Source organism: Heterodontus francisci, unplaced genomic scaffold (genome assembly GCF_036365525.1).
Source record: "Heterodontus francisci isolate sHetFra1 unplaced genomic scaffold, sHetFra1.hap1 HAP1_SCAFFOLD_102, whole genome shotgun sequence".
In the NCBI taxonomy this organism is placed as follows: domain Eukaryota; kingdom Metazoa; phylum Chordata; class Chondrichthyes; order Heterodontiformes; family Heterodontidae; genus Heterodontus; species Heterodontus francisci.
In genome coordinates this window covers 1,048,315-1,058,285 of record NW_027140380.1, presented here as the reverse complement: position 1 = coordinate 1,058,285, position 9,971 = coordinate 1,048,315, and positions in this window count along the sequence as shown.

Sequence of the window (9,971 nt, the reverse complement as noted above, 5' to 3'; positions counted from 1 at the left end):
ACATGAAGAACACAATACATTAACAGTCCATCACCTTAACCTTGCAGCCACCTTGTCAGATGCACAATCATGGCTGTCACCTTCAGCACAACTCCTGGCTGTGCAGCCAGCTGCAGTAACCCAATGATTCAAGCATCTGAGTGATGTTAATCATGATGTGATCAAATGATTGCATGTTCCACTCTTTCCGTGGTGGGTTTTCACACTGAGTGGAAACGTGTTGGACATGGTCTGGAAATGTTTCACACCGCTCCATTCCCTGTTTCATTTACTTACAGAAGGTATATTTCCATCATTATACAACCCATAAGATGAACTTTTTTCAAAAGACTTCAGTGTATTTAACTCTGTGTCCAACACTGTGAGGCAGCTTTCTGTGTTTATAAAGAGTGCAATTTAATGACTGGTCTCTTGGATCTTGGATCAACCAGGGTGACAGATAGAGGTCTGTGTGCAGAGGGTTTGGAGGTGAGCTCTGATTCCTAACCCTTTCTGGATTGTGAGGAATAAAGAATGAATGAGAGAGAGAGAATGTGGGAGAAGGGATGATGGAAGAATTTGTTTGTGAACCTGATTAAAAATGTCTCAAACGCAAGATAATATTAAGATATCAAGAGCAGAACATTAACATAACCTGAGTTCCCCGATCTGGTCGGGTCCCATTCCCCTGAAGTGAGGAATGAACGGGTGGGAAATTCCACCTGGAGTTATATTTGTCTCCAATGAAGATGAGTTCACAGTGAGGCTGGAATAGCTCAGTTGGGAGAACACTAGATTGAAGAACCAGGATACAATCCCTGGTTTCATCAGTTTTAATTTGGTGTCTCCATCAGTTTAAGTAGAGAGAATCAGAGGGGAGATCTTCCACTCTTGGCCCCATGGGCTGAATTTTAAACTAACGGTGCGTCTCTCGGAAGAGGCACCGGAAGCGGGTGTTGTCACCACACGAGTGAAATGTGGCCGAATGACTCCGATCACGGAGCAGCCGACCAATTAATGAAGGGGAGGCGTGGGGCCCATGTAAACAAGGACCTGAGGCAGGGAACAAGGCACCGATGGCACCGACATTTGACACAACGGCAGGTGCTGACACCATATTTAAAGGGCTGCCAACCCTGCATTCACTGCTGCCTGGTTTAAAGGAGTGTCTTCCTGAGAGCCCTCTGATGCCCCAGGACCCGTTCTGCTGCCTCTGCTGCCCCAGGACCCGTTCTGCTGCCTCTGCTGCCCCAGGATCCGTTCTGCTGTCTCTGCTGCCCCAGGACCCGTTCTGCTGTCACTGCTGCCCCAGAACTCGTTCTGCTGCCTCTGCTGTCCCAGGACACGTTCTGCTGCCTCTGATGCCCCAGGACACATTGTGCTGCCTCTGATGCCCCAGGACCCGTTCTGCTGCCTCTGCTGCCTGCTGAGTAAGGAGCTGAATGCGAGCCTGCAGTGACCATGGTCCCACGGTTTAGCGATGCCTCCCTGCAGGTTCTCCTCCAGGTGGCAAGAGAAAGGTGGAAGATCCTCTTCCCCAGGGATGGGAGGTGGAGACCTGCCCACCTGACCAAGCAAAGCTGGCTGAAGATAGTCGGTGAGGTCAGCAGACGTGGGGTCACCCCCAGAACATGGATCCAGTACAGGAAGTGGGTCAATGACCGGATCCAGGCTGCTCAGGCGAAAACTCAAAACACTTTGGACCCTTTGGACATTGCATGTGGCAGAGTGAGAGGGAGTGTTTGGTGGAAAGGGAGTGACCACCCAGTCATGTGTATTGGGGAAGGGCAGCAGGACATGCTGCCTGAGGCTTGGCTGCATCTCGGTGAGAGGTGCACGTCAGTCATTGTATAAACTCACACAGTCCCTCGAGAGGGGCCACATGCAGGAGGAATACGTGTGTCCCCATCATGGACTGCTGGACTATCACCATCAGAGATGTTGGGCTTGTCCCCGCTGGGAGACTAACTTTGTTCATCATTGTGTCTGCAGGAGAAGACATCCCACAATTGGAAAGAGCGTGTCAAGACCGGCGGTGGATGCCTTATCTCCATGTCCTCGTCCCGATGGAGGAGGAGGCCATGGAACAGGCAGGGCAGCAAAGCAGCTGCTCCATAGCTGATGGAGAGACAGGGACACCTACCCAAGAGAGTGAGTGAACATCTCCTGGGGCACAAGGGAGCATCTGCTGCAAAGGAGCCACACTGCTCATCTGTTCACCACTGCATCAATGGAGCTGCACGTTAGGGGTGGTTGGGATGTCATGATGGGAAGACCCTAACCCTTCAATGTCCCTGTTTACTCATGAGGGCCCGGATGAACGACAAAAGCAAAGAGCTGGAGAGACTGGGGGACAGCCGGACATGTCTGAGGAGGAGGAGGGAGCCTCAGAGGGTGCACTATCACCTCATTCCCCTGCGCCCTTCACCAGCACAGAAACTCTCACGTTGGTGGGTATCCGTTCGCGGTTAGATTCTGGCATACAAACTGGTGAGCACATCACAGACAGGCCCGGGCAGCTGGCGGAGGCAGTGACAGCCGAGGCCACTGGGAGTTGGTGGTTTGTGGGAGGCCAGGCCCATGCTGTGCCCCAGGCTGATGACGTGCCTCTTGTGTCACCAGCAACACGGAAAATGCTGCAGCTGCAGTGAGAGGTCAGGCAACATTTGTCAGAGTTGCCAGAGGCTATGTGTACCCAAGCACGGACGATGGAGGAGTCCATCCAGGCCTTGGGTGCTGCACTGTCTCTGATGGGGGTGTGTCTGGCTTCCTCCATTGAGAGATTGGTGACTCTCATGGAGAACCAGATCCAGCCGATCAATCAGTGGCTGCCGGAGATGTGCACAGACCTGCACTCCATCACTTTGTCCAGGAGCTCCATCCAGTGGTGACAAGGTGAGAGGGGGGACGAGGCACCTGAACTCTCCACTTGGTCCACGTCCCTCTCAGGTCAGCAGGGAGGTACAAGTGTGTCTTATAAGGGGGAGGAGCAGATGGCTCAAAATGGAGACGTGTGACCAGTGGTGTTCCACAGGGATCCGTGCTGGGACCACTGTTGTTTGTGATATACATTAATGATTTGGAGGAAAGTATAGGTGGACTGATTAGCAAATTTGCAGACGACACTAAGATTGGTGGATTAGCAGATAGTGAAGGGGACTGTCAGAGAATACAGCAGAATATAGATAGATTGGAGAGTTGGGCAGAGAAATGGCAGATGGAGTTCAATCAGGGCAAATGCGAGGTGATGCATTTTGGAAGATCCAATTCAAGAGTGAACTATACAGTAAATGGAAAAGTCCTGGGGAAAATTGATGTCCAGAGAGATTTGGGTGTTCAGGTCCACTGTTCCCTGAAGGTGGCAACGCAGGTAAATAGAGTGGTCAAGAAGGCATACGGCATGCTTTCCTTCATCGGACGGGGCATTGAGTACAAGAGTTGGCAGGTCATGTTACAGTTGTATAGGACTTTGGTTCGGCCACATTTGGAATACTGCGTACAGTTCTGGTCGCCACATTATCAAAAGGATGTGGATGCTTTGGAGAGGGTGCAGAGGAGGTTCACCAGGATGTTGCCTGGTATGGAGGGCGCTAGCTATGAAGAGAGGTTGAGCAGATTAGGATTATTTTCATTAGAAAGACGGAGGTTGAGGGGGGACCTGATTGAGGTGTACAAAATCATGAGAGGTATAGACAGGGTGGATAGCAAGAGGCTTTTTCCCAGAGTGGGGGTTTCAATTACTAGAGGACACGAGTTCAAAGTGAAAGGGGAAAAGTGTAGTGGGGATATGCGTGGAAAGTTCTTTACGCAGAGGGTGGTGGGCACCTGGAACGCATTGCCAGCGGAGGTGGTAGATGCGGGCACGATGGAGTCTTTTAAGATGTATCTAGACAGATACATGAATGGGCAGGAAGAAAAGAGATACAGAACCTTAGAAAATAGGCGTCATGTTTAGAGAGAGGATCTGGATCGGCGCAGGCTTGGAGGGCCGAAGGGCCTGTTCCTGTGCTGTAATTATCTTTGTTCTTTGTTTTTTGTTTATCTGGGGGCCCCTCTCAGGGTGCTCCTGGTGTGGACGGTAATTCCAAAGTCCCTTGCCAGTGACACCAGTGATGCCAGCACATCCATCTTCCTCGATGACAGACGGGGTCCCTGTACCTGTGCAGGAGGCCCTCAGTGTGCCAGGGCCCTCTAGGACTCAGGCAGCAGAGGATGGCCGCCAATGTCATCCCAAGCCATGGAGCAGCAAGGTCAGCAGCCTGTCTCCACCTCAGCTGACAGAGCAGGGGGAGTAGCAGGGAGTAACACCCGGAAGAGATTTAAGATGAGCACCTCGATTCACTGAGGGGTTCACGGGTGAATGTACATTCCAGATGGATAGGGTTGTGTTTGGTGTCACACAGAATAAAGAAATGATGTTCTCTCACTATGTCTCCTTCCTATTGTTGATGCCCTTTGGGACTTCATTTCAACCCTTCCTCCCAAGGGGCTGGAAGTGAGGGACCAAGCCCTGAGTTCACAAAGCTTCGGCCTTGTCACTGTGCGATGTGTACCTGGGCGCTGTAGTGTAGAAGGAAGGAGGTGACAACAGGGCTGTTTAAAGCTAAGACTTTATTGCTGTGGTTCCGGAAGGTGGTGAGTCTCAAAGGAAACTTGAATGTATAAGGGTGTCTCGTGTCTCCCTTGTGTGTATCTCATGGAGGCTTTCCTGCTGTGCCTGAGGTCCTTCATCTGGCACTGCTTGGGCAGCATCCTCCTCCACATCCTCATCATCAGAGGAGACATCACATTCCATGATATCCACACGAGTCAACACCTCACCCCTCCGTCATGCCAGATTGTGCAGAGCACAGCAAGCCACCATGATACGGGAGACTCTCGCTGGGACATACTGAAGGGCTCCACAGGAACAATCTAAGTGCCTGAATCTCATCTTCAGGAGACCAATGGCCTCTTTGATGGTCGCTCGGGTTGACCCGCAGCAGGTGTTGTACCTCTCCTCTGAATCGTTGTGTGGGTTCCTCACAGGCGTCAGCACTCATGTTCTCACTGGGTTGCCCTTGTCTCCAAGGATCCATCTCAGAAAGCGCATGGGGCCACGGAAAGGTTCTGGCACCTGGGAGTGTCTTGGTATGCAGGCGTTGTGGCTGCTTCCCGGGATTTGTGCACACACCTGTAGGATCCATTTGTGATGGTCACAGACCAGTGACACACTGAGCAAGTGGAAGCCCTTCCTGTTGAAGGCTGCTGGCTGGTCTGCAGGAGCCTTGATGGTCACATGGGTACAGTTGATGACACCCTACACCTGGGGGAATCCAGCGATGGCCCCGAATCCTATAGCTCTCTCAGCTTGACTGTTTGGATCAATGTGCACATAGTCACCGGCCCTCCTGAACAGGACATTGGTGACCTCCTTGATGCACTGATTCACCACAGACTGTGAGATTCCACACATATCGCCAGTGGATCCCCGCAATGATCTGCTGGTGGAGAAGTTCAGTGGCACGGTGACCTTCAGTGACACTGGCATCAGGTGCCCACCAAGTCCTATGGGGCACAGCTGCATCATGGCAGAGAGATCAGTGACAACCTCCGTGGAGAGGCGCAGTCTGGGGAGACACTGTCACTCGGACATCTGCAGGTAGTTGAACCTCGGCTGACGTGTTCCTCTGCCTCCTTCTCCAGCCTCCTGTTCGAGGCTGGCCCTCCTGTGGGCCCCCAAGCTGCTGTGGTGTCCCTGCTGGTGCCTGCGCCTCCCTCCCTCCCTCTCTACTCCTCCTCCTCTTCAATGGGAGCCTGGAATCCAGGGTGAATGAGGCCCATGACAGGTTGCCCCTCCCTGAGTGCAAGGCCTTCACAGTAAACAACACCCAGCCACATTTACCTCATTTGTCACCCTCAATGAGGTGGCACTGCCCCAATAACACCCGGGTGTGGCTCACCCTGCAGAGCTGGCACATTGGCCCCCACTCCTGACAGTGTTTCCCGATGCCCTTTCCCCCTCCACCCTTGCTGCCAAGTTACGCTGCCTCACCCGACAGCTTCCCAGTGAAGCCAACACTCAGCTCCCACCTCCCAGTCACCCCCTTTAACCAGGCGAGGCTCTGAAGCCCCAGGGTTCCCGTGTGCTATTAATTCAATTGGACCCAGTGAATAAAATTGCTGACAATTGGACTCATAAATACTTTAAATGCCTTCTTGCCGTGTTGATGTGCGAAGTCTGCCCTCCATGTCAGCCGCCGACAGAAATATCCGGTCCGACGTCTTCCATCCCTATTTTATACACCCCCCTCCCCCTCCCCAGCCTCCATTCCCATCTCCAACGGTCCCTTAAAATTCTGGCCCATGTCTCTAAGACTAAAGGGAGTGAAACTACAGCCGCTCCTTAGACTGAACAGGGAGAGCTGCTCTCTCTGTGTTGAAAGTGAATGAATCTGCTCTTTACCTTGTCTCACTGAAACGTTCACTGTGTGGAAATGTCTGTTTGAAAATGTTTTCCTGTTATATTAAAGGAACAGAGGAGCAGAAGTGAGGTACTGTTCAACAGAGAGGTTTGGAAGTGGGTGAAGGGGTGGAGTGACGGTGGGAGTGAGAGGCGCAGTGAGTTGGCCATTCTCAATAGAGTGTCAGGAATGAAGGTCAGAGGAACAGACCAGGCAGGAAACACAGAAAGAGCGAGGAGAAGCTGGTGTGAAAAACAGAGATTAAACAACAGGCTTGTTCAGTCAGTTCCGAAGAAGGGTCACTGACCCGAAACGTTAACTCTGCTTCTCTTTCCACAGATGCTGCCAGACCTGCTGAGTGAATCCAGCATTTCTTGTTTTTGTTTCAGTTGGTTTGGGTCTGGTGTTTAGAATACCCGGAATCTGGGTTCACTTCATTTCCAACTCAGCAATTGTACCAACATTATGTTCATAAAACCATAGAATGATACACAAAGAAGGAGACCATTTGGTCCATTGTGTCAATGCTGTCTCTTTGGTTGTGTTATCCAATTAGTTCTGATGCTCAGCTTTTTCCTGTAATCTGTTCATTTTCCTTCCAGTATTTATCCCTATTGCTTTTCAAAGTTACTACTGAATCTGCTTTCAAGTCCTGATCAGACAGTGCATTCCAAATCACAACACATCACCGTATAAATCCCGACCTCATTTCGCCTCTGGTTCTTTTCTCAATCACCTGATAAATACATCCTCTGGTTACTGACCCTTTTGCCACTGGAAACAATTTCTCCTTATTTAACTTATTGAAAACCTTCTTGATGATGTCACATACTAGACTGCCAGTAAAACTGAAGCCCATGTAATAAAAGGGACAATGACAGCATGGATATGAAATAAGCAGACTGATAGGAACATAGGAGCAGGAGTAGGCCATTCAGCCCGTCGAGCCAACCCCGCCATTCAATATGATGATGACTGATCATCCACTTCAATGCCTTTTTCCCACACTATGTCCATATCCCCTATGTCATTTGCATTTAGAAATCTGTCAATCTCTGCTTTAAACATACTCAATGACTGAGCTTCCACAGCCCTCTGGGGTAGAGAATTCCAAAGATTCACAACCCTCTGAGTAAAGAAATTTCTCCTCGTCTATGTCCTAAGTGGCTTTCCCCTTATGTTGAAATTGTGTCCCCTGGTTCTAGATTCCTCAACCGGAGGAAATAGCTTCATCTACCTGTCTATCCCTTTAAATATATGGTAAGTTTCAATGAGATCACCTCTCATTCTTCGAAACTCTATGGAATACAGTCCCAGTTTCCCCAAAATCTCTTCATAGGACAGTCCCGCCACCCCGGGAACAAGTCTGGTGAACCTTCGTTGTACTCCCTCTATGGCAATGATATCCTTCCTAAGGTAAGGGGACCAAAACTGCACACAGTATTCCAAAGTGCAGTCCAACCAAGGTTATATACAATTGAAGCAATACTTCACTACTCCTGTACTCAAATCCTCTTGTGATAGAGTCTAACATGTCATTCGCCTTCCTAATTGCTTGCTGCACCTGCATGTTAGCTTTCAGTCACTTACTGACAAGGACACCCAGGCCCCTTTGTCCATCTACACTTTCTAATCTCTTACCATTTAAGAAATGATCTGCACATCTGTTTCTCCTGCCAAAGTGGACAACCTCACATCTTTGCACATTATATTCCATGTGCCACTTTCTTGTCCACTCACTAAGTCTGTCCAAATCCCCTTGAAGCCGCTTTGCATCTTCCTCACAACACACATTCCCACCTAGTTTTGTGTCATCTGCGAACTTGGAAATAGTACATTCGGTCCCCACATCCGAATCATTGATATATATTGTGAACAGCTGGGTCACAGTGTGGTGGTGAACAGTTGTATTTCTGTCTGGAGGAAGGTTTACAGTGGGTTCCCCATGGTTCCTCATAACTGCAGTTATGTGAAGACACTGGAAAAGCTGGGGTTGTTCTCCTTGGAGCAGAGCAAGTTCAGAACAACTTTGACAGAGTTAGAATCAAGGAATCAAATGGTTACAGTACAGAAGGAGACCATTCAGTCCATCATGTCCATGACAGCTCTTTGCAAGAGCAAATCAGCTAATTCCACTCCTCTGCCCTTTCATTGTAACCCTGCAAATTTTCTCTATTCAGGTGTTTATCCAATTCCCTTTTGAAAGCCACGATTGAATCTGCCTCCAGCACACTCTCAGGCAGTGTATTCCAGATCTAAACCACTCGCTCTGTCCCACACCCCTGGTACCATTGCAGAAAATCTCTTCTGTTCATTTCATCCCTCATAAATAATTGAAATGAAATGTTTATTAGGAAATGCACAACATAAAAAGGAGAGAGAAATAAATGCTGAGCAAAATAGAAGTCAATGCTTGGAAGGTAAAAAGAGCAAAAGATGTAACTTTTATTCTGGATGAGTGAGAGGAATATATCACACTTTGGGGATTTTGTAAGAGGATTTATTGATAAACCTGGGATTTGAGAGGAAGCTGGTTCATGGTTTACAGAACAAATTCAGCCCCTGGGATTGAGCCAACAGCTGCACTGTCCAATAACAGACAGGCCGGGGACACTGTCTCAGGCCTAGTGAGCTCAGTCGATGAAAGCATGAAACTCTGAATCTCAAGTTTTTGAGTTTGAGCCCCACGATGGGTGTTTTTTATTTCCTTTTTAGGCTGATTTTGCAGGCATTCTCCAGCTCTGAATTCCTCGGCAGAGAGTTCAAGGAGTGTTTGAAATGAGATTCAACAGCAGTATGAGAAAGTCTCTCCTTGATTCAGGACTCTTACCTCTCTGCAGCAACTCGCTGCTGAAGATTGAACTTTATCTCATTTCATTCTCAGCTCAGGGTCAGTGTGGATCACTGGGACTTCTGGCTGTCTCCCACTTCACAATCCATCAGTGCTGAGAAAGCAATGGGGAATATTACTCACATGTTACAATGTTTTATAAATACTTGAATGTATTTCACACTGTGTCTAACAGTGTGAATCTCCCCTGGTATATCAGCTCACCAATACTTCAACAGAACATTCACATAATGTGAGCTCTGAGATCTGTTCAGATCCCATTCCCAAGACCTGGAAAGTGGGATTGGGCTGGATCGCTCTTTTTCAGCTGGCACAGACACGATTGCTAAATGGTCTCATTCTGTGCCATAAATTTTCTCCATTTTCTATGTTCTATGAAGTGAGGTGTGATTGGGAGGGGCAATTCCACCAGGGTTATATTTTCTACCAAAACAATGACACAAGGGATACTTCACTTTTTTATTCATTCATTCATGCGATGTGGGCGTTGCTGGTCAGGCCAGCATTTACTGCCCATCCTTAATTGCCCTTGAGAAGTTGGTGGGGTGGGCTGCCTTCTTGAACCACCCTTGAGTGAGTGTGGCATCAAGGATCCCTAGCAAAATTGAAGTCACTGGGAATCAGGGGGAAAACTCTCCACTTGCTGGAGTCGTACCTCGCACAAAACAAGATGGTTGTGGTTCGTGGAGGCTAATCAT